Genomic DNA, 6,991 nt, shown 5'->3' on the forward strand with positions numbered 1-6,991 from the left:
GTCTCTTCTGGCAATGTGCCCAAAGTATGTCAGATGGAGCTTCAAAATTTGTGTCTTCAAGGATCAGCCTGGCTTCACTCTCTCCAGGATAGATGGTTTGTTCACTTAGTAGTCTATCATGTATTCTGTACTCTTCTCCAGCACCACCACTCAAGGGCATCAATTCTTCTATCATCCTTAATAATTTTCCAGTTCTCTGATGCATAGCAAGTAATTGCAAAGATCATGGTCTGAATTGGTGCACCTTAGTCTCTATACTGACATCATTGTTCTTCACTATTGTGAAGGGGTCCTTGATGGCATATATTCTGAGTACAGTTGTTTATCCCTTTTTTTTTTTCTTTTTCTTTTTTTGGCCCATTGGTTGGTGGTACCAAGAATGTTGATTGTGAAGTCTAGTTAACTGAAGCTGTTAACAATCTCAAACACTTTGTCTATCATAATACCGCCAATTGGCCTAGTGGTGAGAATCTTTGTTGTCTTGATGTTGAGCTACAATCCTTATTGAAGGTTGACGTCTTTGACATTCTGCATCAAGTGCCTCAGGTCCTCATCAGCTATGGCAAGCAAGATTATGTTATGTGCATAACACATTTTGTTGATGAGTCTTCCTCCAATCCTGATGCCACACTTCTCATAGAGCTTAGCCTCCCAGATGATCTGTTCCACATATAGATTGAAAATGTATGGGGATAGGATGCACCCTTGATGTACAGCTGTCCTGATTTTTCACTGTGCAGTGTTTCCTTGCTCTCTTCTGACTATGGCCTCCTAGTCCAAGTATAGGTTTCACATAAGCACCAGCAAGTGTTCTGGGATTCCCACTCTTTTCAGAGTCAGCCACAATTTGTTGTGATCCATACAATCAAATGACTTTGCATTATCAATGAAGCATAGATAGACATTCCTCATTACTCTCTGCTTTCAGCTAAGATCCATCTAACATTGGCTGTAATGTGCCTATTGTTGTGGCCTCTTCTAAAACCAGGCTGTACATCTGGCAGTTCTCTGTTGTTGTATTGGTCTAGTCTTTTTGGAATAATTTTCAGCAGCATCTTGCTTGCATATGATATTAATGATGTTTTTCGATAATTTTCACAGTCTGCAGCATCACCATTTTTTGGAATGGGAATACATATGAATCTCTTCCAGTCAGTTTGGCCAGGTGGTTGTCCTCCAGATTTCTTGGCACAACCTGGTGAGTGAGTCCAGGGCAGCATCTGTTTGTTGAAATATGTCAACTTGCATGCTGTCAATTCCTGGGACCTTGTATCTTGCCAATTTCTTCAGAGTTGCTTGAATTTCCTCCTACATTTCCATTGTTGATCATATGTTGTTTCATTAAATTCTTCTGTATCAGCCAATTCTTTCTGATATAGTGTCTCTGTGTACTCCTTCAATCTTCTTTGGTCCTTCCTTGGTCATTCAACAGTCTGTCCACAGTATACTTAAATATTGCAACTCAAGGCTTGAATTTTTTCTTCAATTCCTTGAACTTAAGAAATGCGGAGCAAGTTCATTCCTTTTGATTTTCCAACTCCAGATATTTGTACATTTAATCATAATACTTTGTTTTGTCGCCCATAGCTGCCCTTTGAAATCTTCTGTTCAGGTTATTAACATTTTTATTTCTTCCCTTTACTTTGGCTTCTTGGCCCTCTAGAGCAGTGTTCAGAGACATTTCCCACATTCATTTTGGTCTTTTCTTCTTCCTTCATCTATGTAATGATATTTTGTGTTCTTCATGAATGATATTCTTGATATCCTTCCACAACTCATCTGGACTTCACTCAGTGTTCAAGGTCGCAAGCCTGTTCCTGAAATGGTCTTTAAATTCAAGAGGGGACAAAATTTTGGTTCTTGTGGATTTTATTTTACTTTCTTTAGCTTCAGTTTGAACTGCATATGAGTAGTTGATGATCTGCTCTATAATCAGCACCTGGTCTATTCTTCACACCTGATACTGAGCTTTTCCATCAATTTTTTCCACAGATGTAATCAAACTGATTCCTGCGTAGGTTGTCCAGTTAGATCCATGTGTATAGGAGGTGTTTGTATTTCTTATAAAAGATATTTGCAATGAATAGATCATTGATTGTGCAGAATATTTTTTTGTCTCCTTCCTCATTTCTGTCACAAGTCCATTTTTCCCAATTACTGTTCCTTCTTCCTTGTTCACAACTTTTTCATTCTGTTGTTGTTAAGTGGATGCCACTCCTGCTTCCAAGCTTGTTTTAATCAGGAAGCTCCATCAAACACTTAACCATTATTGCATTTGACACATCAGTGCCACAGTGTTTAGCATCACAGCAACCACAAGTTACCTCTGTACAGCAAATGGACATACTACTGCTAAACCACTTAGAAGAATGTTTGACCAAAACCAAAACCAGGCCTGAGGGCATTATTATCAATGCGTCTTAGTTGCATGTTCGATCTGACTGCAACCGTTGGTAGAAGTCCTCTATTTCCTCCTCTTTGGCTCTGATTATTGGTGCATAAATTTGAATGATAATGGTATTAACGGGTCTTTCTTATATGTGTATGCATATTATACTTTCACTCATGACATTATTTTTCAAGATGGATCTAGAAATGGCCTTTTTAGTTATGAATGTGAACCTAGTTTTTCTCACCTTTTCATCTACAATGTAGTTGATCATATGATTGTCTGATTCAAAATGCCTATGCCAATCCACTTCATTTTGTCAAAAGCTCAGTATTTCAATATTTATGCATCTTATTTCTTCTTTTACCATCACAGATTTTCTTACATTCATACTCCTCACCTTCCATGTTCCAATCACTAGGGTCTATTTGCAATTCTTCCCCTTCCTCCTCTGTGACTCCCAATACAAAGGCTACGGGACCATATTGACAAGTCTAATTTAAGTGTGCTCTGTTGTACATAGGGTTTCCAAACAGATAATTCTTGTACAATCTACTAAAGAGCATCAGCATGGCCCTAAGAAAAAGCAATTAAAAATCAAAATTAATGAACATAAATAAGTACAACTGTGTTGTAACTTCAATGCATCAGATTTGAGTGGAATCAAATATGCATAGATTCCTAGGAGACTGATAATTCTAAATGAGAAACCAGGATTAGGTCTTCTTTCACATGAAATAGACAAATTATTTTTAGAAAATGCAGAAACTGCCTGAAATACTGTTATGCTAGGCAATAAAAGTAATAAGGAAGAACTACAGAGGTGATTCAGAGAAAGAAAATGTTTAAATGAAGTAGGAAGCAGGTCAGTCTGAACACTACATTTTACATTGTGTTAGGAGTTTGTGAAGAGATAATTGTAAATTACAATACTGAGGGCAGTTTGTGAGCATGTGGTACCTGGAAAAAGAATACAAAGGACCACATTTGCAAACAGACAATTGACTCCAGGCACATGTGACAAACAAATTTCTGAGTCTAGCAGATAATAAGCTAAATATGGAACACATTATTATATAATTATGCTATTATTATTCAACAGAACCAGGAAAATATGGTGCAGTTTATAAATAAGAGTACATATAAGTAATAACAAATAACTACATTGCTATAGCATCTTGCACATGTGTATATTTTTTCTTGTTAATATCTTCTGTGCAATATATGTATCATTACTTCTGTTTTACAATGCGAGAAATTAGAACTCAGAAATGGTAACAGCAGGTATCTGATCGGTGGCGGAGGCAGTGCTTTCCCAGGTTCCTCAGATTTTCACAAACTGTAACTGTCCCATGAGTCAGGCCTCCTGTTGCTCCGCTCTGGCCAGATCTGAGAGACTTCTTTGTGGAATCAGAGGTCAGACAAGAACTACTAAGTTAACCAACAACAGAAAAATAAGATCCAGCAAAAAAGATCCTAAGTACTGATGATTGTGCTCTTTGGAGAACAGAAAGCTGAAGATAATATAGATTATTTTTCTGATTCTGAATGTAAAGCAATGACCAGTCAGATCTGTTATGGGAGACTCTTAAGTTAGGAAATAGCATTAAATTTCTTAGTGAAGTTTGCTATATGCCAGATATTGACTACAAAATCTATGTAGACTTTCTCACTTATTTTCCCTATGAGGCTATGTAGTATTCACTAACATGTTTTATTTTAGATGTGGAAACTGAGGCACAGAGATGGTAGATGATTCCCCAAAATCCATATCTCATAACTGATAGAAATTGAAATTCGGGTCAGTAGAACTCTAATCTTCCCACCCTTCACTACTCTGCCTTATACATACCATACCACAAGGGTGATTAATGGTTCACCAGAGGTTTTTAGATGTAGTAGAGTGTTTAAGCTTTGGAAAAATATATGTTTGTGAATGAAGTCGATAAATGAATCCCACAATTGTAAAATAGTATTGAAAGCTTGCACTAATGTACACTGAAATATACAATTACATTTTATAAACAGATTTGAGCCACTATTTGAAAAATAATATTTGATATTCAAAAACTCTTAAAATTGCAGTTTCTAAGTATTATAGGATGTTGAGAATGGTATAAATTAGTGGAAAGTCTGACGTATAAAGGGATTGTTAAGAAATTGAGTATTATATACATTTTAGTAGGGAGTTCTGGAGGCCTAGAAGATAAGGAAGTACACTGTCAACTTGAAGGCATGTGGTTCTAACCCACCAATTCTCCACAGGAAAAAGATGAGCAATCTCCTCTCCTACAATTTACTGTTCCTAAAGACCCACTGGAGGGTCAGTGACGAGCCAGTTCTAACTAAAAAACATGTAACAACAACAGCATAGTTTAGTAGCCATTAGATCCTTTTTGCTGTTGTTCTTAGATCCTTAGATAAATATTATTTTAATATAACAAAATCAACATTGTCCATAATAAATTGATACTTCATGAAGTCTACAGAATCTATAGAAAAATATTTTTTTAAATTTCATAAGCAATCCATGAAAAGAACAACTGAGGTGGAGGCGGTGGTGGGAGAGGCTGACATGGTGGCAAGAGGGCAGGGACAGCATGTCTAGACTGGGGGCCCTGGGTGGCGCCCGCACCGGCCTGGGACTGTTGCTGGGCACCGCTGCGGGCCTTGGATTCCTCTGGGCGTTTTACATCCAGCGGTGGAAACGAACTCAGCGCCATGGCCAAGGCCAGAGCCTACCCAACTCCCTGGACTACACGCGGACTTCAGAGCCAGGACTTCAGGTGATGCTGATGCGGCCAGTCCCAGGAGAGGCTGGAGATGCTGCAGTGCTGCCAAGCCTTCCACGGGAGGGGCAGGAGGAGGTGCTGGACCGCCTGGACTTTGTGCTGAACAGTCTCGTGGCCCTACGACGGGAGGTGGAGGAGCTGAGGGGCAGCCTGCAAGGGCTTGCTGGGGAGATTGTCGGGGAGGTCCAATCCCACATGGAGGAGCACCAGAGAATGGCCCGGAGGCGAAGGCTCCCATTTGCCAGAGAGAGAAGCGACTCCACTGGCTCCAGCTCCATCTACTTCACAGCCACCTCCGGAACCACACTCACAGATGCTGAGAGCGAAGGAGGGTACACAACAGCCAACGCTGAGTCTGACTATGAGCAGGACTCTGACAGGGAGAGTGAGGACGGGGAAGATGATGTGAGCTGTGAGACAGTGAAGATGGGAAGAAAGGAGTCTCTGGACCTGGAGGTGGAGGTGGTGTCAGGCCTTGGGCCCGGTGCCCTGGAAGACGGAGAAGTCGCTGGCCAGGAGGACGTGTTACCCCTCTTGCAGCAGGTGGATGCGCTGCACCTGGGCAGCGAGCAGGACAAGCGGGAGGGCTTCCAGCTGCTGCTCAACAACAAGCTGGCGTATGGAAGCCGGCAGGACTTTCTCTGGCGCCTGGCCCGGGCCTACAGTGACATGTGTGAGCTCACCGAGGAGATGAGTGAGAAGAAGTCATATGCCGTAAGTGGAAAAGAAGCAGCAGAGGCCGCTCTGGAGAAAGGAGACAAGATTGCCGAGTGTCACCAGTGGTACGCGGTGCTTTGTGGTCAGCTGGCTGAGCATGAGGGCATCCAGAGGCGCATCCAGAGTGGCTTTAGCTTCAAGGAGCATGTGGACAAAGCCATTGCTCTCCAGCCTGAAAACCCCATGGCTCACTTTCTCTTGGGCAGGTGGTGCTATCAGGTCTCCCACCTTAGCTGGCTAGAAAAAAAAAAAACTGCTACTGCTTTGTTAGAGAGTCCTCTCTGTGCCACCGTGCAGGACGCCGCCCTACAGAGCTTCCTCAAGGCTGAAGAACTACAGCCAGGATTTTCCAAAGCAGGAAGGATATATATTTCTAAATGCTACAGAGAACTAGGAAAAAACTCTGAAGCTAGACGGTGGATAAAGTTGGCCTTGGAACTACCAAATGTCACTAATGAGGATTCAGCTTTCCAGAAAGACTTGGAAGAATTGCAAGTAGTTTTAGGAGAATAATCACATTCCAGTGACCTTTATAACCTGAAAGATACCACTGTTAAGGGGAGGGGGGAAATATCAAGGCTTCTTTTGTCGACCTGCTTAGCTCAGGAGACCAAGCAAGGCTGATTTAGGGTGTGTCCTAACTCCTGGGTGTGACCACCACCTGCTGTTACTCTTCAGTTTCTTGCTTGTTGTCTACCAGTTAATTTATTGTAAGCCTTTACCTAATTGGAAATAGGGGAAGTAGAGGAGGCTTAGGTTTCTTCCTTCTCCCCCAAGTGCATTCTTGAAAAATCAAGACTAGTTTAGCACCTGCCTATGGCTACACATGGATGAAGCCTTAAGAGCCTTCTAGAGCCAAGAAGCCAAAACAGTGACACTGTCAGATGCTAGTGAGGTAGGTTAACTACAGAGCTACAGAACAAAGCACAGGGAATATTAAATTATAATAATTTTTTACTCAATACTATTTAATATCAATGTACATAGTTTCAAGATCATGTTCTACCAACCAGAATGAGAGAAAGGGCAAGGGAAGAACACAGATCTTGTCCCCTTATCACCTATCATGTGGATTCTTAACTCTTCCTGGGTT

The 6,991-nt window shown here is 41.2% G+C and overlaps 1 pseudogene; it reads left to right on the forward strand.

The window, feature by feature from the left end:
* The first annotated feature begins 4,989 nt into the window (after window positions 1-4,989).
* LOC102876373 lies at window positions 4,990-6,411 on the forward strand (annotated as a pseudogene).
* The last annotated feature ends 580 nt before the right edge of the window (window positions 6,412-6,991 follow it).

This window comes from Elephantulus edwardii, unplaced genomic scaffold (assembly GCF_000299155.1).
Source record: "Elephantulus edwardii isolate Elephantulus edwardi_28Jun2011 unplaced genomic scaffold, EleEdw1.0 scaffold00146, whole genome shotgun sequence".
NCBI lineage: Eukaryota > Metazoa > Chordata > Mammalia > Macroscelidea > Macroscelididae > Elephantulus > Elephantulus edwardii.